Below are 25,330 nucleotides of genomic sequence, written 5' to 3'. Positions count from 1 at the left end.
TGAATAAAACATTCACATCAGTCTATGATTGTGTTGCTGCTGTCTTTGCTATAATTAACACAGCAACAGATTAAAAAATACTACTTAAAATAACTGGTATACATTCACTTCCAAACAGAATACACATAAAAAAGATTATTCAACAGAGAGCTGCCAAATGTACTGTAAACTGGAAGTGTTTCAATATCACTTAAACACTCGGCTAGAAGCTAAGTGAACCACATCTCTGCTGTCAGCAGAGCATGAAAGTCTGAGATTTGTTTCAGTTTCCATCCGGTCTCTGCCAGTTAAAACTAAAGACTTCTACAGGCTAAATACATATTTCCATTTTTACTGGCATTGTCCACTTACTCTTTTCTAAGCAATACAGTTCCTTCTCCAGGATGCTTGATCCTTTTATGAAGAAGATATTCTGAAAAGCATTATGGTCTGACAAACTTTTCCAAATTTCATCACCACCCTCATCTCTATGAAGCCTTTCTTGGATGCTCACAGTTGTGAATGGCACCATAGAGAAAATCTAATCGATGCCATTCCTTTTCCTATGAGAACATATCACTCACACACACACACGTACATACACACACACACACACACTTGGGTGCACACAGTTGTGAATGGCACCATAGAGAAAATCTAATAGATGCCATTCCTTTTCCTATGAGAACATATCACTCACACACACACACACACACACACACACACACACACACTTGGGTGCACACAGTTGTGAATGGCACCAGAGAGAATCTAATAGATGCCATCCCTTTTCCTATGAGAATGTATCACTCACACACACACACACACACCAGAAAGAGAAACAAATGCAAACAGAAAACCTGCTCCAAATCCTCCACTGAATTCCTCTTTATTATCAAATCAAATCAAATGTTCTCAGCATGTCAGAGACTCCCACAATACAAGCCTAGATTCTCTCTCTCTCTCCCCAATGTGTTCTACCAATCACTTGAGTGCATCTCCTATTCCTAGTAAACCAGATTACTTGCAGTTCCTGTGACATTAGCATTTTCTCCTGATCTGATCCTGCCCCCTAAATAAGCAGAGAACTGGGGCCCTGGAGTCTAGAGTAGGGTATGTTAGATGCCTGATTCAGAGGGAAGGGAGGGAAGGGCCTAGGGAGGAAGAAGTATTCCTTGTAATCTTATCCATGGGTAGCTGGCATGCAACTAAGAAAATCATCTGAGCCAGATCATCCCTGAGTTGCTATGGAGGAAAGTCATGCAGACCAAACATGTTGTCAGTTTAAATGAGTGCTGCAGAAATAAGGCTTTGGTGATGAAACCAGGATGAGAGAGATAGGAGACAGGAAATATTTAAAAGTGGAGGGGTTGAGATGCAGTCAAAGCTGCAGAAATGAGAGATCTAAAGACTTCCTATAATTGCTGCATCTCTGGGTGGTTGGGGACAGAGTGTGAAGGATGTGAATAGAAGTAAGTGCCGCCTCAGTGCTTCTACTCATGGCATTCTTTCTGCAAGGAATGTCTCCTTCTACTCATCCCAATCATACGCATTCATCAAAACCCATCTTAAATACCGTATTTTCCAAGAAACCTGTACCTATCCCTTCAAAAGAGGCCACTGTCCCTCTTTTTCACTTCATCAGACATGGTTGGTACTTCTTCATGGCCTTTCTTAGGTAGATCATATATTACAGTCTTCAGTTTATTCGTCCCTTTACTATATTATATAATACTGTAAAATTATGGATTTCTTCTTAATATCAACTCTGTGTGTGCACGCACAATCTCAGTCATGTCCGACTCTCTGAGGCCCCATGGACTGTAGCCCACCTGGCTCCTCTGTCCACGGCATTTTCCAGGTAAGAGTACTGGAGTGGAGTGCCATTTCCTATTCCAGCTGATCTTCCCAACCCACGGATCGAATCTACATCTTTTGTGTCTCCTGCATTGGCAGGTGGATTCTTTACCACTAACATCACCTGGGAAGCCCAATATCAAATGTAGCAACTACAAACCCTGGTGCATAACTGTAACTCAATAAATACTGTTAATATTATTTTAACTAACATCTAGGTAGGGAAGAAATATTTGCATGATCTATGGAACAAGGAAAAGGGTAAATGGTCCAGATATGTCTCTAGATGTTCTCCCAGGCGGCCAGCATCACTGGCGTTCCCACGATATGTTTTACAGAGATAACTAGAAATGTTCAGCTTATATTGAATATTTATCATGGGCCTACTTACTCAATTTGCTCATGTGTCAGAGAAAAATCATTCACTATATTCTCAAGGTATATGAAGAATGTTTAATAAATATCACTGCAGAAATATAGAAATGTCCATTTCAATATTCTCTTCCGTTTTTCTGGGCACATCCAGGAAGCCATTTCATCCCAACTAAATCTCTGAGACCAAGACTAATTTAGGTTATGTTGTGACTAAAATTTAGCTTGCTTTCTTATTTAACAATTATCTCTCACTGTATTATCTTTTTGCTAAATATATCATTTTGGAAATAGATGCTTGATATACATATTTCACATAAACCAATGGTAGGATCCATAGGAAAAATCTTACACTGTTACAGGAAATAAAATACTTGAATGTTGTTTGTGTCAGCTGCTAGAAAGATTGAGGTCAAATTTTCAGCCAAGCTATAGCAAAGCCTATTGGACATTATGGAATATAATCTATGTTTAAACATTATCCCCAGATTTATTTTACTTTTCCTATTTATTTCCCTATTTTCCAATTTTATTACCTAAAAAAATGGTATCTTATAAGCCCTTTTAAATATTTATTTTAAAAATGAGGGCTATAAGTAATAAATACATAAAATTAATCTACTTTTCTTGAGACTGCAATATCCTAAAGTCAAAAATATTACACAGGTGTATAATTCTATTAAATAAAAAGAAATTACCAGCTTTAGGATATTTTCTTAAAAGTAGAATGATTTTAAAATTAGTTGGAAGGTGCAAGAAAACTCTAAAGATTTCCTAATTTGCTCCTAATGTTGAGATAAGCCATTTATTCATTTTTATCTATTTTTTTCCCTCTAAGGGTAAGGTAAATAAAACTTCCACCTGGCGATCTCACTTTTACAATTTTATCATAAAGTACAAAGGTTAGAAATCTTGGCTTTCAAAATTCCTTGCAATACTCACAGAGCTATAAAGTTATAAGAAATGCAGAGTGGTACTATTCACTAAGAATCTTGTTTTCCAAGGCTACAGCCATGCATCAACTAAACAAACTATAAATATGAAATATTATTGGCTATTCATCATCTGAAAGACCTTCAATTCAGTTTGGTCGTTCAGTCATGTCCGATTCTTTGCAACCCCATAAACCACAGCACACCAGGCCTCCCTGTCCATCACCAACTCCCAGAGTCTACCCAAACCCATGTCCATTGAGTCGGTGATGCCATCCAACCATCTCATCTTCTGTTGTCCCCTTCTCCTCCTGCCCTCAATCTTTCCCAGCATCAGGGTCTTTTCCAATGAGTCAGCTCTTCGCATCAGGTGGCCAAAGTACTGGAGCTTTAGCTTCAACATCAGCCCTTCCAATGAACACCCAGGATCGATTTCCTTTAGGGTGGACTGATTGGATCTCCTTGCAGTTCAAGGGATTCTCAAGAGTCTTCTCCAACATCACAGTTCAAAAGCATCAATTCTTTGGCGCTCAGCTTTCTTTATAGTCCAACTCTCACATCCATACATGACCACTGGAAAAATCATAGCCTTGATTAGACGGACCTTTGTTGGCAAAGTAATGTCTCTGTTTTTTAATATGCTATCTAGGTTGGTCATAACTTTCCTTCCAAGGAGTAAGCATCTTTTAATTTCACAGCTGCAGTCACCATCTGCAGTGATTTTGGAACCCCCCAAAATAAAGTCTGACACTGTTTCCACTGTTTCCCCATCTATTTCCCATGAAGTGATGGGACCGGATGCCATGATCTTCGTTTTCTGAATGTTGAGCTTTAAGTCAACTTTTCACTCTCCTCTTTCACTTTCATCAAGAGGCTCTTTAGTTCTTCTTCACTTTCTGCGATAGGGTGGTGTCATCTGCATATCTGAGGTTACCTTTAAAATGGGCTTCCCTGATAGCTCAGTTGGTAAAGAATCAGTCTACAATGCAGGAGACCATGGTTCAATTCTTGGACCAGGAAGATCCCCTGGAGAAGGGATAGGCTACACCCTCCAGTATTCTTGGGCTTCCCTTGTGGCTCAGCTGGTAAAGAATCTGCCTGCAATGTGGGACACCTGGGTTTGATCCCTGCGTTGGGAAGATCCTTGGAGAAGGAAAAGACTACCCACTCCAGTATTCTTGCCTGGAGATTTCCATGGACTGTATATAGTTCATGGCGTCACAAAAAGCAACTTTCACACTAGTCACAAACACACCTTTAAAATATGTAGTTCTCTCACTAAAACAAGATGAAAACTTAGAATTTGAAGCTGATTAACAGCAAAAATCACTGCAAGTGTCATGAAATTTCATCAGAACTTATTTCCAAAATTTCCCATCTTTAGTAATGCCATGTCATACATATTTTGCTTTTATTTGTATACTTTCATTTCCAATTAAAATGTTTCAAAAATTAATGTTTTGAGTAAAAAGAGTCATTAAAAGGCCAACGCAAAATATGAAATTTTACAAAAACAGTCTTTTAAAAAATATGTCTCAGATTAAAAGGTTTTTTATGAACTGGTTATTTAAATGTGTGGAAGTGAGCAAATGTTGTATTATTGCTGACTCAAAAGAAGACACTTGCTGTGTGGGCAGAGAATGTGGAAGCTATTTGTGAAGGGAAGAGTTTGTCACTTGAATTAATGTGGTAGACTTGCCTCATAAGTCATCTCCACCATACTGCTCTACTACACTGCTGGGAAGAGTCAAGGTCAATATTCTACTCATTTAGAACATACAGAGCCTATTTATTTACTAAAGGACTCATATCCCTTCATGTGGTCAGGATACAATAAGACTCAGAATAAAAGCTTCTTTAAGAAACCAATTACTCAGGGAAATGAATAAACTATTACATTTGAACAAATATGTCAAAATCTTGCTTGCTCTCCTCTGCAGCTGAATGCCACGCCTCGCCTATCCACACAGAGGAGGTGGTCACCTACCAACTCAGATTTCGGTCCTACTGAATAGGTTCCTTATTACAATGCAATATTGTTTCTCTCTTTATGTCTTCCTTGAAGCCCTGATTTCTATTATATTTTCCCAAAGTCCTTTAAAAAAGAACAAAGCATTCCTTTGCGCAATAGGATTTAAGAATTGAACTTGTTTATGCAGAAAGAGCTCTGTCTTCAACATGGCGGCCAAGCTCTCAAAAAGCAGAAAGTCAAAGCAGTACATGGGAATGTCAGAGAAAAAGAGACACTGAAAGTGTTAAAAACAAACTTTAGCGGGGGTCAGCATTTTGTTTCTGGTTCACTTTTTGCTGAAGGTAAGAACATACTCCATATACCTAGGATAAGAATTCATTCTGAATATTCATATTGATGATTTCTATTTATAGGAAATAATCATGGCTGGTCATAAAAATAACTGAATATGGAACAAATGGACTCTTCCTGGCCCTGTGGGCCAGTTTCCAACAGTGAACATATTCTTGGTGCTATTTTGTTCCCATAGATTCACAAAGAGTGGCTGCTTTGGTTTTCTTGTCCAGAGAACTGGTCCATTCAGCACATCCATATGGTGCCCTAGATTCTATTGAAAAGTCGATGAATCATGTGGGTGAATGGACCACTTCTATGTCCTCATTTTCTTTTCCATTATTTGGGGCTTTAAAACTTTGGTTTGAGTTCATTTTGATTGCTAACTATTAATATTGACTTTATGCTGTGCTCAGTCACAGTCGTGTCTGACTCTTTGCGACCCCATGGACTGTCACCCTCCAGGTTCCTCTGTCCATAGGATTATCCTGGCAAGAACACTGGAATGGGTTGCCATTTCCTGCTCCAGTCTCTCTAGCTGGTTAGAACTGTTAAAGGAGCTAAGAAAATGGTGGGAAAAGGCAAAAGGCTGGGAAAAGACTCAAGGTTGGCACAGGCATGCAGCCAACTAGGATGTCCATTTCCTAATGCTCTGGAAAGATCTCTGTATTAAGCTTTTCTGCTAGTCTTTGCTTCAAACCAAACTGATCAGCAACTTCTGTCAGGGGATATTTTAAAAATACTCATTAAGCACTAAGTATACATGAAGCACTGTTAGAAAGACTTTCAATTACAATTTTTTTTTTTAAATAATTCCTATTTTCACAGAGCTCAGGGTCCTTGTGAAGTCACCATGGAAGTAATACACCTGAATAAAAACTTCTCCAATGACTGGGGGCAGGTTATGAAGAGATGAAAGTGTCTCAGGAGATAAGATATGGAAAGGTTATCTAGCAGAAGAAACAAAGACTATGATAAAGAAAGCGTCATAAAACTGCGACTGAGAAATATAATATCATTTCAACATATGAGAAGCAGGGAATCACTTCCAATTTCTCACCAACTGGGGAGATAATAATGCAACTGGAGCTTTGTGTTTCTACCCCATGCACTTTTAGCTACCTCCTATTTCTATTTATGCACCATTAGCTGGTTGCCTGGAATCTCTGCTACCACATGTTCATCATCCCTGCTCCTCTTTCATTTTTTATGAAAAATGACTCAATTTCTGTAAACAAATGTTCTCATAGGTCTCTATTTCCCTATAATTTTATCATCGTTAGACCTTTCCTTGACCATTTGTAAGCTCTCTAAATTCAACTGTAATGGAGTTTTCAGAAGGGCAGAGGAATCAAACCTGGAGCACATCAAAATTGGTTTCCCTCCTCCCCTGTGAAGTACGGTTAAAATGAATATCAAGGAAATCTATGAAGGCAACTAAACAGATAGGAGATCTCTTAAAACCAGTGAGAAGAAAAATGAAATGAAGCAAAAAGTAATTAATCCCTGCTTCTTCCGCCTGTGGAGGAAACATTGTCACAGGGGCGGGAGTGGGGACGCAGCCACGGAGGGCTCTCCCACTTTGTCTCCCTGCGTTTTCCATGCGACATAAAGCAATCAAACCCCTGGTGCCCGCTTCAGGCCTGCATGCAAGTTGCATCCCTGTGCTTGTAAAAACCCTCCATTCAGCTGGAACAGAGGGGACTAACTTAGTTCTCACAGCAAGGAAGAAAGCACATGGAGCAGAAGTTCAGCTGCAGAACAGACAAGAATACACCGGTGTCTCAGAGGGCCTCCAGCAACCGGAAGCAGAAGAAACCAGGGAGAGCACACACAACACAATCCAGAGCAGAAACGCTTCCGCGTGTTCAGCACGCATTCACCACCCTGCCCTTTCTGCCCGTCAGTTCTCCAATAACTGTCTTAGGTACTGACACTGTACCTCTCCCATTAGTAATATTTTCACTTGTCCAAATATACTTCTGCTCTCAACCTCCTGGTGTAGGAGATAGGATGGTAGAATGGCCACTATTCTCTTGAAAAGCAGATCCCATCTTCAGTTGTTTACTGAACAGCTGACAATAGTTCACTCCTACCAACCACTTCCAGAAAGTCAGAGAAGGAACTGCCCATCACCCTGAAGGAGAAAGAAAGGTAATTTCTCTGTGATTTTTAAATGCATGAAAAGAAAAATCTCTACTGCAGCATTAACTATAAACTGCACAAACATTAAATTGTTTTGAAGATTAAGCTCCCAAGAGCTGCCATGATTAATACGAATCAATGGCATCAGCAAATTTTACACAACAGAAACACAGCAATTGTGAAAAACCAACAAGCACAACTAAATTTTGTTGTAATTGGCTCAAGTCTTCTTAGATGTCATGAAAACGGAAAATAAAACAGTATTAAATGGTACAAAGTTTAGGAATCCTGAATTTGTACCGAAAGAGTTTGATTTTAATTGTAAAATTTTAGGGTAAGTTTTGATTCATAATGTGTTCCCATTTTCAAGGATGTAGTTTTCTTAGGCCAAACACATAGTTTACCATTAATGTAAGATTTTTTCCTATATTTTTGGATCTTTGACAAAAATACTTTATTTAACCCCTTTTCATATCCTTTATTTTTTCTGCCTACTGGAATAAGTCTGAGGTGAATGAATAAGCTATCCAATTTAGCAAGCATTTTCAACCCTTAAAAAGCTGATGTAAAGGTGGCTCTAAGAGATACCCAAGAAAATAGAATGGATCAGTAGGATAATCTAAAGCAGAAGGGTTGTCTCTGATCTTTTCTGCACCTCTACTTATTGTCTAATGCAGGATATAGCATAGACTAGGTTTTCAGACTTGCTGGATGAAACTGGTTAAAGATGAATATGCTTATATTGTAAGAATACAGTAAATTATCATTTGTCACCCAGTTCTTTCAACATGACCTCCACAGAAGTAAGAGAGCACCCTGACTCTTGGAAGTAAGCCTTGAAAGATGGATTTGCCAAAGGAAATGTCAATAAGGCCAGTTACAGGATCATCCTTAATAATCAGATCAATCTGGGCTAAAAATTTAGCTCTGTATGTGTTAATTAGAAGTGATATTATTGGAGTTTTAAAGAGTGAGACTGCACCACAGTTTAACTCAAAATGTCTCTTCAAGGAGGAGTCATGTAAAACAGAAAGAGCACTGAGGCAGGAGTCGGCTGACAGAACTCTATCTTGACTGACTGTGTCCTTTTAAATGAATTTCTTTAATTTTTGAGGTCTCAGTGTGCTCATCTACAAAATGAAACAAGTTGAATTCCCAAATTTCCTATGTATGTCAGGGTGAAACTTTTTAAGTAGCTTGTTGGCTTTCATCTAGAAAACCAACAAATGTGAGATAACCAAAATGGAGGTCTTTAAATTTTAATAATTAATAACAAAAATTGAAAAAAAATGTGATGAAGGGGGCATCTTATTTGATTTCTTCCCCAGGGCCTTGTCTTTCATCATCATTTTTCTTCCTCATTTTTATGCTGTTAGTATCACGGGAGAGCATGTGTGTGCACATCTGATCCCATTTTGACTACCTAGAGGGCTTAGTTTCTTGGATTTCCCATGAGATTCAATTTGCCTGCCTGCACCAGCTCTTTTGTGATTTTTAGTAACTGTTCTCTAATCTCCAATATCACCCACCCTTCCAGAACATCACTTCCTCATCAAGGCCCCACATTTGTCTATAGTCTAATTTTTTTTTCCACAAAGTCTAATAAATCTTTTATTCCCATGGAACTTAGACTGGCTCTGTTCTCCTAACTGAAAGCTGATGGGTACAACGGCATGACATACCACGCTGACCACCAATCAAGTCTCTGACTTGTTTGTACATGTTGAGTCTCTATCTTCAAATCTCTTTGTCCTCAAGAAGATACCCCAAGGGAAAAGGACAATGAACTTCCCTGACAATGTGATACATCCAAAATCACTGCATATTATACATCTATTTTTTTAATTGGAGAATAACTAGTTCACAATATTGTGGTGGTATCTGCCATAAATCAATATGAATCAGTCCTAATTATATTTATATGTATAAAAAATACATATTATATATGTGTGTGTATGTATGTGTGTGTATATATATATATATAGAGAGAGAGAGAGAGACTCTCCGACCATTTCACCACTCCAGGTCATCACAGAGCACCAGGCTGGGCTCCCTGTGTTATACACCTTTTTTTCACCACGTGGAACATGAGGTCTTAAGGGCTGCTTCTTGCTGAAAGAACTTCCCTGCCTATTCTGTGGGTATAAGAAGACAATTAGTATGAAACAGAAATCTTTCTGGGCAGTTCTCTTTTTTAGTATCATCTAAAACTGTGGAAAATTCTTTTAAGAGATGGGAATACCAGACCACCTGATCTGCCTCTTGAGAAACCTGTATGTAGGTCAGGAATCAACAGTTAGAACTGGACATGGAACAACAGACTGGTTCCAAATAGGAAAAGGAGTACATCAAGGCTGTATATTGTCACCCTGCTTATTTAACTTCTATGCAGAGTTCATCATGAGAAACGCTGGGCTGGAAGAAGCACAAGCTGGAATCAAGATTGCTGGGAGAAATATCAATAACCTCAGATATGCAGATGACACCACCCTTATGGCAGAAAGTGAAGAGGAACTAAAAAGCCTCTTGATGGAAATGAAAGTGGAGAGTGAAAAAGTTGGCTTAAAGCTCAACATTCAGAAAACGAAGATCATGGCATCCGGTCCCATCACTTCATGGGAAATAGATGGGGAAACAGTGTCAGACTTTATTTTGGGGGGCTCCAAAATCACTGCAGATGGTGACTGCAGCCATGAAATTAAAAGACGCTTACTCCTTGGAAGGAAAGTTATGACCAACCTACATAGCATATTCAAAAGCAGAGACATTACTTTGCCAACAAAGATCCGTCTGGTCAAGGCTATGGTTTTTCCAGTGGTCACGTACGGATGTGAGAGTTGGACAGTGAAGAAAACTGAGCACCAAAGAATTGATGCTTTTGAACTGTGGTGTTGGAGAAGACTCTTGAAAGTCCCTTGGACTGCAAGGAGATCCAACCAGTCCATTCTAAAGGAGACCAGTCCTGGGTGTTCATTGGAAGGACTGACCCTGAAGCTGAAACTCCAATACTTTGGCTATCTCATGCGAAGAGTTGACTTGTTGGAAAAGACTCTGATGCTGGGAGGGATTGGGGGCAGAAAGAGGGGACCACAGAGGATGAGATGGCTGGATGGCATCACTGACTCAATGGATGTGAGTCTGAGTGAACTCTGGGAGTTGGTGATGGACAGGGAGGCCTGGCATGCTGCAGTTTATGGGGTCGCAAAGAGTCAGACACAACTGAGTGACTGAACTGAACTGAACTGAAAACTGTTCCTGAAAGTAAGAGACAGGAAACTAATTATCAGGTGGAACTCATGTCACTGTCCCCAAGACCTTTACACATTTTAAAATCTATGCTTTGTCTCCTAATAAAAATTAGAGTGAACTGCAGAAAATAGGAAAATGAAAACCTGATATGAAGGATGTATTTAGTTAATGAAAGTCAGTATCAGATGTAAAACATACTAAAAAATAAAAGCAAAACTATTTTATTGACAAATAGATTTCAAGTTGTTCAATGACACAGAAACGTAATCACTAGTCCAAGTGAAGGAAAGTATGACCTTCACTACTTTAAAAGGCACTCTGTCTTCTTTGTCCTATTGTTTTTCCAGTCCATTTCTAAGTGGCAATGCCCTATCAAATGCTCAAATGCAAAAACTTGAGTTCACATAATTGTCAGCACTTATCTGAACTCTTTTTTATTCCATCTTACATTTCTAAATCATGTTTATTTCATAAAGTTAAACTCAAGCCAGATGAAATCCCTTGACAAAAGAATCGAACAAGTCCAAATTGATCTCTTAAGTGGATCAATAGAAACTTAACTGAAATGGATTGGGGATTTTATCAAACTTGATGTAGTAGAACACTAATAAGATCACTTCCAATTCACACATATAGAACGAAATTTTCAGCACAAATTGATCTTATTGCTAAGGATGAATGGTCACCTTTAATAATGGACTAAGGTGGTAAAGAATTCTCTTTTTATTCAAAAATCTTTTTTTTTTCTTTTAAACTATTGGAGATTGTCTTAACTTTTTCTCTTACATTGAACTTTACTCACTTTTTACATGATCAGGTTTGAGGTTTAGGATTGTTTTAATTTTCATAATTTGACCTGGATTTTTAAACTCAGAAATATCTTCTGATGTGTTCTCAAAGGAGAATTTTGTAACAGCCAGAAAATCCATGATGATACAAATGTATTGCTCCAATAAACCATAACATTCCTACAAGCTGTTTGTAAAACAGTGCAAATAATAGTTAGTAAAGCTGTCAGTATGACAGAGGATTGTACATTTGAAGTGCTAGGTTTGTCTATTTGTGACTATTAATGTGATAATCAGGTATGTTTCTTATATCTGTTACATGCTAGAATTTATTAATATTATTCATAAAATGTATGCATGAAAATTTGATGATCAATCTTCTAGGTGGTTTCGGTAAAGACAATATAGTGAAGAATAAAGGCCAAAGACTTTATCTCTTTAAAAAACCCTAATCTACCTCCAATCCATTTGTTTGTTTGTTTTCATTTTATTTTATTTTTTAACTTTACAATATTGTATTGGTTTTGCCATATATCAAAATGAATCCACCACAGGTATACATGTGTTCCCCATCCTGAACCCTCCTCCCTCCTCCCTCCCCATACCATCTTTCTGGGTCGTCCCAGTGCACCAGCCCCAAGCATCCAGTATTGTGCATCGAACAATCCATTTGAAATATCAGAAGATTTATCCATCCTAAAATCCATCTCTTCATGTCTACATGCAGAGACTGGCCTCTGCAATGGTGTCAAATGTTGGTTCAGATTGCTCCCAGCAATTTTTGCTGCTCTTCAGTAAAAACAAAGAGAACTGCTATGAAACGTTCAGATACTTGGAGATTTTACTGGACACTTTGCCAGTGAATGCATGTGGACGTAACTTTTCCAGAATGTTTCTTCCTCCATCTCATATTAGTTAAATAGATCCAAAAGAAGAAAATGTCTCTATACCCAAGAAAATGTTCAAACATTCATGTAAAACTTTGTATCCTGTTCTTGCACTCACTTCTGCCTACTGGTGGGTGTGCTCTGAATTATAAATTCTTAACTGTATTTGCAAACATTTAAGGCATGCTGCAGTCCACGGGGTCGCAAAGAGTCAGATACAACTGAGCAACTAAACTGAACTGAAACATATTTGTGCTTCAGTAAGGAAATACTAGGCTTCCCTGGTGGCTCAGACAGTAAAGAATCCATCTGCAATGCGGGAGACCTGGGTTCAATCCCTGGGTTGGGAAGATCTGCTGGAGGAAGGCATGGCAACCCACTCTAGTATACTTGCCTGAAGAATACCCATGGAGAGAGGAAGCTGGCGGGTTATAGTCCACTGGGTCGCAAAGAGTCAGAAACAACTGAGCGACTAAGCACAATACAAGTAAATAATAAGATAGGTAATATGGTGTACTCTGCTTTTATGTTCTTAAACCTAGAAGGGCTTCCCTAGTGACTCAGATGGTAAAGAATCTGCCTGCAATTCAGGAGCCCTGGGTTCGATCTCTGAGTTGGGAAGATCCCCTGGAAAAGGGAATGGCAATCCACTCCAGTATTCTTGCCTGAGAAATCCCATGGAGAAAGGACCCTGGCAGGCTACAGTCCATAGATGGTTTAGATGGAGAAAATCCACCCAAAACATTCTTGATCTTTTTGGGGCAGGATAACTCAGAAGAGTTTTATATTGGAGTATGGGTCTAAATATGGAGTTCTATATATGGAATTATATGAATTACCATATAAGAATTATATATTATATGGGTAAGACTAGCGATCTCTTTAAGAAAATTAGAGACCCAAAGGGAACATTTCATGCAAAGAAGGGCACAATAAAGGACAGAAATGGTATGGACCTAACAGAAGCAGAAGATATTAAGAAGAGGTGGCAAGAATACACAGAAGAATACACAAAAAAGATCTTAATGACTCAGATAATCATGATGGTGTGGTCATGCACCTAGAGCCAGACTTCCTAGAGTGTGAAGTCAAGTGGGCCTTAGGGAACATCACTGCGAATAAAGCTAGTGGAGGTGATGGAATTTTCAGTTGAGCTATTTCAAATCCCAAAAATGATGCTGTTAAAGTGCTGCACTCAATATGCCAGCAAATTTGGAAAACTCAGCAGTGGCCACAGGACTGGAAAAGGTCCATTTTCACTCCAATCCCAAAGAAAGGCAATGCCAAAGAATGTTCAAACTACTACATAATTGCACTCATCTCACATGCTAGCAAGTCAATGCTCAAAATTCTCCAAGCCAGGCTTCAACAGTACATGAACTAAAACTCCCAGATGTTCAAGCTGGATTTAGAAAAGGCAGAGGAACAAGAGATCAAATTGCCAACATCTCTTGGATCATAGAAAAATCAAGAGAATTCCAGGAAATCATCTACTTCTGTTTCATTGACTATGCTAAAGTCTGACTGTGTGGATTACAACAAATTGTGGAAAATTCTTCAAGACAGGGGACTATAAGACCACCTTACACTACCATATGTAAAATAGATAGCCAATGGAAATTTGCTGTATGACTCAAGGGAACTCAAGCTGGGGTGCTGTAACAACCTAGAGGGGTGGGAAAAGTTGGGAAGTGGGACAGAGGTTCAAAAGGAAGGGACATTTGTACACCTGTGGTTAATTCATGTTGATGTATGGCAGAAATCAGACCGGTATTATAAAGCAATTATCTTTTAACTAAAAATAGATAAATTTTTAAAAAAGAAAAAAAAATACCACCTTACCTGCCTCCTGAGAAATCTGTATGCAAGTCAAGAAGCAATAGTTAGAATCTGACATGGAACAACTAACTGGTTCCAAATTGAGAAAGGAAGATGTTAAGGTGAATACTGTCACCCTGCTTATTTAACTTATATGCAGAGTACATCATGTGAAATGCCAGACTGGATGAAGCACAAGCTGGAATCAAGATTGTTGGGAGAAATATCAATAACCTCAGATACACAGATGACAGCATCTTTATGGCAGAATGCAAACAGGAACTAAAGAACCTCTTGATGAAAGTGAAAGAGGGGAGTGAAAAAGCTGACTTAAAACTCAACATTCAAAAAAATTAAGCTCATGGCAACTAGTCCCATCATGGCAAATAGATGGGGAAACAATGGAAACAGTGACAGACTTTATTGGTGGGGGCTCCAAAATCACTGCAGATGGTGGCTGCAGCCATGTAATTAAAAGACACTTGCTCCTTGGAAGAAAAGCTATGACCAAATTAGATAGCATATTCAAAAGCAGAGACATTACTGCACTGACAAATGTCCTTACAATCAAAGCTTAGGAATTTCCAGTAGTCTGTATGGATGTGAGAGGTGGACCATTAATACAGCTGAGCATGGAAGAATTGATACTTTTCAACTGTGGTGTTGGAGAAGACTCTTGAGAATCCCTTGGACAACAAGGAGATTATACCAGTTGATCCTAAAGGAAATCAGTCCTGAATATTCATTGGAACAACTGATGCTGAAGCTCCAGTATTTTGGCCACCTGATGCAAACAACTGATGCATTGGAAAAGATCCTGATGCTGGGAAAGATTGAAGGCAGGAGGAGAAGGGAAAGACAGAGGATGAGATGGTTGGATGGCATCATCAACCCAATAGACATGAGTTTGAGCAAGCTCCGGGAGTTGGTGATGGAGAAGGAAGCATTGCATGCTGCAGTCCATGGGGTCACAAAGAGTTGGACACAACTGAGCAACTGAACTGATATATGGAATATGGAAATATCCCCTGGAGGAGGGCATGGGAACCCACTCCAGTATTCTTTCCTGGAGAATCCCCATGGACAGAGGAGCCTTGCAGGCTATAATCCATAGGGTCATAAAGAGTCAGAGATGACTGAAGCAACTTAGCACATGGGTCTAAAGCCCTAGAAACTTCTGCAGTGTCTTTTCCCCCCGCCATGGGATGCCTTCTCTGTTCAGCATTGCCCAAAAGCTTGTCTGCATACATACACACACATATACACACAAAGACATAAATGCTGATTTGTCTAATGTAGATTTAGATATGTGTTTCTAAAAGTAATACTGCCATAAGGAGGGTCACACACATCTTTTTAACACTGGGGAAAGTAATTAATATAAAAAACAAACAAGATATTATAAATACTATCAAGTGACATGCAATTACCACTGACTTCCCTGAAGTCAGTCTCTCCTGTGTGTGTGTGTTTGTGGGTGTGCATGCATACACACATGTGCTTAATAGTTGAGTTCTGTCCAACTCTTTGAGACCCCTTGGACTATGCCCATCAGGCTCCTCTGTCCATGGAATTCTCCAGGCAATAATACTGGAGTGGGTTGTCATTTCCTATTCCAGGGGATAATCTGGACCCAGGGATTGAACCTGCATCCCCTGTATGGGCAGGCAGATTTTTTTTTTACTACTGTGCCACCTAGTTCAGTTCAGTTGCTCAGTCATGTCCAACTCTTTGTGACCCCATGGACTGTGCCATGCCAGGCCTCCCTGTCCATCAACAACTCCTGGAGCTTACTCAAATTCATATCCATTGAGTTGGTGATGCCATCCAACCATCTCATCCTCTGTCATCCCCTTCTCCTCCTGCCTTCAATCTTTCCAAGCATCAGGGTCTTTTTTAATGAGTCAGTTCTTTGCATCAGGTGGCTAAAGTATTGGAGTTTCAGCTTTAACATCAGGCCTTCCAAAGAATATTCAGGACTGATTTCCTTTAGGATGGGCTAATTGGATCTCCTTGCAGTCCAAAGGACTCTCAAGAGTCTTCTCCAACACCACAGTTCAAAAGCATCAATTCTTCAGTGCTCAACTTTCTTTATAATCCAACTCTCACATCCATAGCTTTGACTAGACAGACCTTTGCTGGCAAAGTAATGTCTCTGCCCTTTCATAAGCTGTCTAGGTTGGTCATAACTTTTCTTCCAAGGAGCAAGCCTCTTTTAATTTCATGGCTGCAGTGACTTTCTGCAGTGATTTTGGAGCCCACAAAAATAAAGTCTGTCACTATTTCCACTGTTTCTCCATCTATTTGCAATGAAGTAATGGGACCAGATACCATGATCTCAGTTTTCTGAATGTTGAGTTTTAAGCCAACTTTTTCACTCTCCTCTTTCACTTTCATTAAGAGGCTCTTTAGTTCTTCTTCACTTTCTGGCATAGTGTGGTGTCATCTGCATATCTGAGGTTATTGATATTTCTCCCAGCAATCTTGATTCCAGCTTGTGCTTCATCCAGCCCAGTGTTTCTCATGATGTACTCTGCATATTAGTTAAATAAGCAAGGTGACAATATACAGCCTTGACGTACTCCTTTTCCTATTTGGAACCTTTCTGTTGTTCCATGTCCAGTTCTAACTTTTGCTTGCTGACCTGCATACAGATTTCTCTAGAGGGATGTCAGATGGTCTGGTATTCCCATGTCTTTCAGAATTTTCCACAGTTTCTTGCGATCCACACAGTCAAAGGCTTTGGCATAGTCAATAAAGCAGAAATGTTTTTCTGGAACTCTCTTGCTTTTTCGATGATCAAGCAGAAGTTGACAATTTGATCTCTTGTTCCTCTGCCTTTTCTAAATCCAGTTTGAACACCTGGAATTTCATGGTTCACATATTGCTGAAGCTTGGCTTGGAGAACTTTGAGCATTACTTTACCCGCATGTGAGATGAGTGCAATTGTGCGGTAGTTTGAACTTTCTTTGGCATTGCCTCTCTTTGGGATTGGAATGAAAACTGACCTTTTCCATTCCTGTGGCCACTGCTGAGTCTTCCAAATTTGCTGGCATATTGACTGTAGCACTTTCACAGCATCATCTTTTAGGATTTGACATAGCTCAACTGGAATTCTGTCACTCCCACTAGCTTTGTTCATAGTGATGCTTCCTATGCCCACTTGACTTTGCACCATAGGATGTCTGGCTCTAGGTGAGTGATCACACCATCATGGTTATCTGGGTCATGAAGATCTTTCTTGTACAGTTCTGTGTATTCTTGCCACCTCTTCTTAATATCTTCTGCTTCTGTTAGGTCCATACCATTTCTGTCCTTTATCGAGTCCATCTTTGCATGAAATGTTCCCTTGGTATCTCTAATTTTCTTGAAGAGATCTCTAGTCTTTCCCACACTATTTTTTTCCTCTATTTCTTTGCACTGATCACTAAGGAAGGCTTTTTTATCTCTCCTTGCTATTCTTTGGAACTATGCATTCAAATGGGTATATCTTTCCTTTTCTCCCTTGCTTTTCACTTCTCTTATTTTCACAGCTATTTGTAAGGCCTCCTCAGACAGCCATTTTGCTTTTTTGCATCTTTTTCTTGGGGATGGTCTTGATCCCTGCCTCCTGTACACTCTTTAATTAAAATGTTTTGGAAAATAAGTTCATTGTATTTTTTCTAAATGTAAAAGCAATAATGTGCTTATTATAAAATAAATGTTTGGAAAATATAGAAAACTAAGACAAAATTAAAGATATAAAAACTCATTTAATACCACAAATCAGAGGAAAATCACTACATTTTAGCGAGAAACTAGTCTGGGCTTAAGCTGAAAAGTTCTGGAGCTAAAGTGTTGAACTGGAAATGTCTTTCTGTTTCTATACCAAATCCCAAATAGTGGTCACATGTTTCAAATATTCAATGGAAGGAAAGACCACCATTGCAGAAAGAAGCAGAAAGAAAAATGTTTAGGATATTCACAGAGAATAGTTACTTTATTTTTTTACTAAAAGCTAACTAGTTCCATCCCCATTCCACTCACTCGTCTTACCTGATTATATCAGAAATAATTCAAAAGGGAGAGAGAGTAAATATGCATGATCTGACAACTATGAGAGAGAGGATGCTCCAGGCTACTGGCAGCACCAGCGCACTCCATCTCGGCACAGAGAAAGCCCCTATCCATTTTCAGCTGGAAGATAATGTCTCTGACTTTGAGCAACTCATCTCCTTAAGGCCCACTGAGTGGAATATTCCTACCTCTTCTCAAATAAAGAGTCAGAATGTTGTGAGAGGAAACAATGTTTGAACTCCTTGAGAGTCCAGAACCATAGCACAAGATATGACATGAGTATGGGTAACTAACAGGGAGTGGCGACAATTAATTAACGTGAAATAGTGCACTTCCCATGTGGCTCATCGGTAAAGAATCCATCCGCCAATGCTGGCGATGCGGGTTTGATCCCTGGGTTGGGAATATCCCCTGGAGAAGGGAAAGGCAACCCACTCCAGTATTCTTACCTGGAGAATTCCACGGACAGAGGAGCCTGGCTAGGCTACAGTCCATGGAATAGCAGAAGCGTCGGACATGCGTCAGTGACTTCACCACCACCACTACAAAGTGGCCAAGTTATTTAGTGTGAGACAGTGGAGGCAATGAGAGCTGAGGGTCACCTGCTGTGAGGTCCAATGTTATTCCTTCCCTTCCTTTAGTGCCCCTCTTGGGGGGATGCTTCCACTTCCCCACTCTGCTGAACCTGAACTTCCTCTGGCCAAACAAACATGTGTGAAGTGCTGTGAGCTAATGAGGTGCAGAGCTTTTAAGAGCCTGTGAGTGGTTTGCCATGCCTCTTTACTCATTCCAGATAGCTATGGTTCCATCACCTTAAGTTCTAAGGGAAATAAAAGGAACAGATAACTAATTTCTCAGGCAGGATATAGCATGAGAAAAATAAATATGACAGTTATAAGTTAATAGGATTTATGTGTTATTTTATGAATAATAACCTATTCTGATGGATATATGCCAAGTACCAAAGATTTCACCTCAAAGATGAGAGATGTAATAGATGACACCAACAAGAAGGAGTAGAGCAAACACAGCTGTGAGAACTGCAAAAGAGATTTGTTTTTTTAATATAAGAGTGAAAGGGAAATTTCTGGAAGCTGCATACACTCAATTTTTCCCCCACGTATTTGATTTTGAGTCATGTTGATTTTACTCAATGTAATACTGTGAACATTTCTCATGTTTTGAACATTTGGGGAAAGCAACATTTTTAATGCTTATCTATCTCACTTATTTACTTATTGCACCACTGACATTTATCTCCTATTATATGCCATTTCAATACTATAAAAACATCATTATCTTGATACTCAAATTTTGAATATACAATTTTCTAACCTTAGTTGACTATGGATTTTACTTATTTAATATCTTTTTTGTACTATCTCTTGTATTAGATTATAGCTCCTTATATGTACATTTTATGTTTATTATTTTCTCTTAATTTCCCTTGATACTTATCCCAGTAAATTACATAGAGCTAATACATATAGTCATTATAACTTGCCAACTAACCAAATAGTGCCATGAACATGCTTTTCTCCGACTCTTATAGAGATAACTAACAGGATGGTGGGATGTTAACAATAGCTTATGTATGGGTGATGTAACAGCATAAACTTTCATATTTACTTATAGGAAGGCTGATTCTGATTTTATTATATTCTACTTTTGATATAGATGGTCAGGTTCTCATTAAAGTTCCTTAGACAATTTAAGAAAAATAGCAAAAGCCAATACTTAATATATCCAAATATCTATTTTACTTCTTATTCAATAATTAAAAGCTATGAAACACAGTAAGATGTTACAAAATCAAGTTCATGACTGATTCAAATGTGAAACAGATAAGTATGTGAATGAAAGAAAAACTAAAGTCTTTACAATTAATCATCCGTAGATGATAAACATTCATGCAGACAATTTAGATAACCCAGAAGGGAGAGAAGGAAAAGAACTAAGCTTCACTCAAATTATCGTGTATGCTATACAATTAGATTCTAAATTCACCAAATGTAATGTATTGATAAGCTACAGTAGGGTGATAGTTGAGAATGATAGCCAAAATTCTGACTTGAGCAGCAAGGTGATACCATTCTCTAAGAGGGGGAAATATAGGTTGAGGGGCTGAGTTGAAGAGCAAAATTCTCAAATAATCATGGACATGTGGGAAAATGTGAGACCAGGGTGTCTAATGTGTATATACACACAATTATCCACTTGTCAGATTGGTGGTAATTTCCTATACTTATAAACCTGGTTGGCACAGTATCTAATCCTATTCATTAGCTATTAATAGTTATGTCCTGTGATTTAAACTTACAAGAGGACAGAAAAGCAGTGGAAAAATAGCAAAGTGTTTTACTAAGGCAGTAAAGTAGAAATAAATGCTTACACAATAATATGCTTTAACTCATTTGGAGTAAGTGTTGGTCATTAAATATAGTCAAAACAGTTACCATGCTGTGAATTACAGGGTCTTAAACATTCCTTTCACTGATACTTGACTTGTTAAAGGATAATGGTGGGTGGAGAGAGGAGTATCACAATAAATAATTGAAGACAAATTCTAGGCCTGTCAGCAGTGATTTCTTATGTATTATTTTCACTTAAACAGTGAAAGAAATGACGAAGGCATAAATAGAATGAAAGCCAATTTAATAAAGTCTCTCTTTCACAGTTCAGCAACGCTGAATCTAAACCAGTTTTCAGGCAGGGCAATTTTGGCACTAGAATCAGATCTCATGACTGGTTTTCTGGGATCAAAACTGAGATGCACTTCTAGCATTGTCTTTATTAGAATGAGCCAAAATGGTTAATATCTTCATATCATCTAACTTTTTGCATTTTTTCAAATTGATGGTGTCTGCAATATCCTTTAAGTTTACAAGATTTATACTGTAGGTAGAGATGGGCTTCTCTGGTGGCTCAGATGATAAAGAATCTGCCTGTAATATAGGAGACCCAGGTTCAATCCCTGAGTTGGGAAGATCCCCTGGAGAAGGAAATAGCAAACCACTTCAGTAGTCTTGCCTGGAGAATCCCATGGACAGAAAAGCCTGGTGGGTTACAGTCCATAGTATTGCAAAGAGAAGGACATGACTGAGCGACCAATACCACCACCAGAGATGTGCTGCAGATTAGTGAATACTAAGTTGTTTCAGAGTTTTGCGAGCAGCAGTAAATCTACATGAAGAAACACTAGAGACTTTCAAAAGCTAATGGGTCTCCAGTACAAGTCAGTCTACTTTTAGCTTCTAAGAGTGTCTATCTGAACTGCCACTGATCCAAATTTACATCATCACTACAAAATCAAAGCAAGTCACAGTCGTAAAGAACAATCCTATGGACACCAAGTGGGAAAAGGGGGGTGGGGGGTGGGGATGAATTGAGAGATTGAGATTGACACATATATACTATTGATAATGTGTATAAAATAGGTAACTAATAAGAACCTATTATATAACACAGGGAACTCTATGCAATGCTTTGTGGTAACCTAAGTGGGAAGGAAATTCAAAAAAGAGAGGATATATGTACATGTATAGCTGAATGGGGAGAAGGCAATGGCACTCCACCCCAGTACTGTTGCCCGGAAAATCCCATGGATGGAGGAGCCTGGTAGGCTGCAGCCCATGGGGTCGCTAAGAGTCAGACACGACTGAGCGACTTCACTTTCACTTTCCACTTTCATGCATTGGAGAAGGAAATGGCAACCCACTCCAGTGTTCTTGCCTGAAGAATCCCATGGACGGAGAAGCCTGGTGGGCTGCAGTCCATGGGGTCGCACAGAGTTGGACATGAGTGAAGTAACTTAGCAGCAGCAGCAGCAGCAGCATAGCTGAATGACTTCGTTGTACAGTAGAAACTAACATGCCATTGTAAGAAACTATACTCCAAAGAAATTCCTTTTCAAAAAAAGCAAGTCAAAGATTATACTGTATTGACTTGCCACATACTTATAACTGTCTAGAAACAAACTTTGCTTCAAGAAAGTCAGTTAGTTCTGTATATTAATACATACATTCAACCATTTTATTGAGAAGGTATTTAATGTCAGATATCAGGTCAATACTGATATAATCAAAATATTAAGTGTACCTTCCCCATCTCTCTTTGAGACCTAGATATATGACCTGAATTGTGATGGCTGATTCATGTGAATGTACGGCAAAACCACCACAATACTGTAATTAGCCTCCAATTAAAATAAAATTAAAATAAATAAATAAAATATTGGGAAAGTCAAAGCCTTTCTCACAACTGATGTTTCCAGAGCCCTGTTTTATCTTGAAGCCATCTGCTTCCACACCCATCCATTTGTGAAACTTAGTGCTTCTAATGGAAGGCACACGCATGCGGTGGGGGCTCAGTGGTGAAGAATCGCCTCCAGTGCAGTAGCCACAGGAGACACAAATTAATCCCTGGGTTGGGAAGACCCTCTGGAGGAGTAAATGGCAACCCTCTCCAGCAGTACTGCCTGCAAAATCCCATAGACAAAAGAGCCTGGTGGGCTAGATAGTCCAAGGGGTCGCAAAGAGGCAGGCACGACTGAAGCAACTGAGCAGGCATTCCCACACATGCACACCTGGCTATTTCTCAAGTTTAATGATGCTGTTAAACAATGTGCTCCTGGGGCCTCCCTGGTGGGCCTGTGGCTGAGTCTCCACACTTTCAATCCAGGGGGCCTGGGTTCAATCCCTGGTCAGGGGATCCCAAGTGCAGCAACTAAGAGTTTGCATGCCACAAAGAAAGATACCTCAAACCACAACTAAGACCAGCCAAACAAATAAATATTTTTAAAAATGTACTCGCGAGTATGAAATTAACATGGCAGAATGTATAGCCTTCTCCCAGCTCTCTAGTTCCCTGTGTCTCTCCACTAAAACTCTCTTCTCTTCCTCCACTCTCCTCCATCTCTCAAGACCTAAAGGGCAGTGTGCTCCGTGTTCAGGCAGATCTTGCTTCAACAGTGTTTGGAAAGAACAGATCCAGGGACAGCCCTTGTTGCAGTCTCTGACCACCCTCCAACCTTTTTTTCCAGCTGGAACCTTTGGAATCAGCCACTCAGCTGTTCTCCGCCACCTTGACCAACCAATTTCTTTTCTTTTCTTTTCTTTTCTTTTCTTTTTTAGCTTAAAATTCCTTATTACCTATCATCCACGAGCTCTTGGATTTCTCAACTTATTCCAATGAGGTGGAGGCTATCATCAGACACCGGGTCAATGCGCATCTGCGTGCCTCCTACACTTACCTTTCTCTGGGCTTCTTTTTCGACCTCCACAACGTGGCTCGGGGCCGCTTGGGCCACTTTTTTTCCCCACAAAACCGCGCAGGAGCAGCAAGAGGGGGTCAGGCCTCTCTTCAAGTGCAAACCACTGCTGTAGCTGTTCCCTCCCCTTCCTGAACGTGCTGAAGCCTTCTCAAGTCATTGAGTGGCGTGAAACCCAGCCCACTGTGGAAGTCCCCGTGCTCACAGAGAATAACCTGAAACATACCCTTGTGGATCGCACGTCCCAGGTCCTGCCCTTGCAGACCCCTACCTCTGTGACTGCCAGGAGAGCCACACACTAGGGAGCAGGTGAAACTTATCAAGAAGATAGCGACCAGCTAACCAATCTCTGCAGGCTGACTGGTTCTCAGGCTCGGCTGGGCGAGGATCTCGTGGAAACTCTCACCTGTAAGAAGGACTAGCAGCTTCCGAGGCCCACCAGTATTTGCGGTGGGGGGGCGGGCCCTTCTGGTGTCAGGGCTTCTATCTGAAGCCCCTCTCTGCAGTCACTAGTTGGATTTTTAACCACCCTGAAGTTGTCTCCCAAGCCTTGGACCAAATAGAAACAATAAAGCTTCTTGCAGCAAAAAATAAATAAAAGACCTAAGCAAATTCTTTTTCCAGATGCATGCCTGATATTTCTGTCTTATTTTATTGAAATGTTCTAAATCAAACACAAGCCTCTCTCTAGAGAGTCTGTTAAGTTGTATGTTCCAGTAAAACCTCTAATTTAAAGAGCAAGGTTGCTGAATATAACTCATTGCAATGAAGGAAATGTTCAATATTCATCTTGTCCATAGAATAGCCATATGTGACTACTAAACATCTTAAGTGTAGCTAGGACAAATAAGGACCTGAAGTTTTATTTAATTTTCATTAAGTAATGTTTAAATAACCACATGTAGCTAGAGGCTACTATATGGAACAGCACCACTCTAGAGCAAGTAACTTCTGCCAAGCATTCAAGTACTTACTTAATAATCAGGGTTATATTAGCAACCAAGTCAGTAAGTGTATCCTTATAGACCTCATTTTATTCACATTAAATATTTTAAACTCTTAAAAAAAAAAAAAACAAGGACTGATTTAATGAATTAGACTCACCTGAATCAGAGTTTCAAACTTTGAAAGTGAAAGTGTTAATCACTCAATTCTGTCTGACTCTCTGTGACCCTGCTAAGTCTCCTCTGTCCATGGAATTCTCTGCGAAGAATACCAGAATGGGCTGCCATTTCCTTCTCCAGGGGACTTTCCCAACCTAGGGACTGAAGCCAGTCTCCAGCATTGCAGGCAGACTTTTACCATCTAAGTCTTTTGATTTTTAAATCAATCTTTGAAACAAGCAAAACAAAGAGGGCTAGAAGCCCTCCTACAGCTTCCCTGGTGTTTTCTCGCCACATCAGAATACCTTCCAGCCCTGATTAACATGAGATCACTAATAATATATGTGCCTACACTACCTACACAGAAGGGATCTATTTTAATTGTAAAATAACTTCATTTTATACCAAATACCATGACATTTCCTGAAAGGTGATGCCCACACATCCGTAGATTTCATTCCCCCAAATTCACAGATTCCCATAAGCAATCATGGACAGACCAGGTGCATCTGCTCACAGCCTTTCATAGATAGAAGACTCTCAAACTGCTAAATACCATTAGTGCATTTC

General features: G+C 39.5%; 1 protein-coding gene and 1 long non-coding RNA gene across 2 annotated transcripts in view; both read right to left on the bottom strand.

Moving 5' to 3' along the window:
* Positions 1-25,330, bottom strand: part of SLC7A11 (solute carrier family 7 member 11) — a 639,869-nt gene that overhangs the window by 162,663 nt on the left and 451,876 nt on the right. The window lies entirely within an intron of this gene.
* LOC147355099 (uncharacterized) lies at positions 2,250-25,330 on the bottom strand. The gene is made up of 2 exons (XR_015144214.1): positions 23,640-25,330; positions 2,250-3,713 (listed from the first exon to the last, which is right to left on the bottom strand). It is a non-coding gene; the product is annotated as an uncharacterized LOC147355099 (long non-coding RNA).

Source organism: Bos grunniens, chromosome 17 (genome assembly GCF_055505025.1).
Source record: "Bos grunniens cultivar Pamir isolate PY7600 chromosome 17, Bosgru_T2T1.0, whole genome shotgun sequence".
Lineage (NCBI taxonomy): Eukaryota > Metazoa > Chordata > Mammalia > Artiodactyla > Bovidae > Bos > Bos grunniens.
This window is presented reverse-complemented; position numbering and strand designations above follow the sequence as displayed.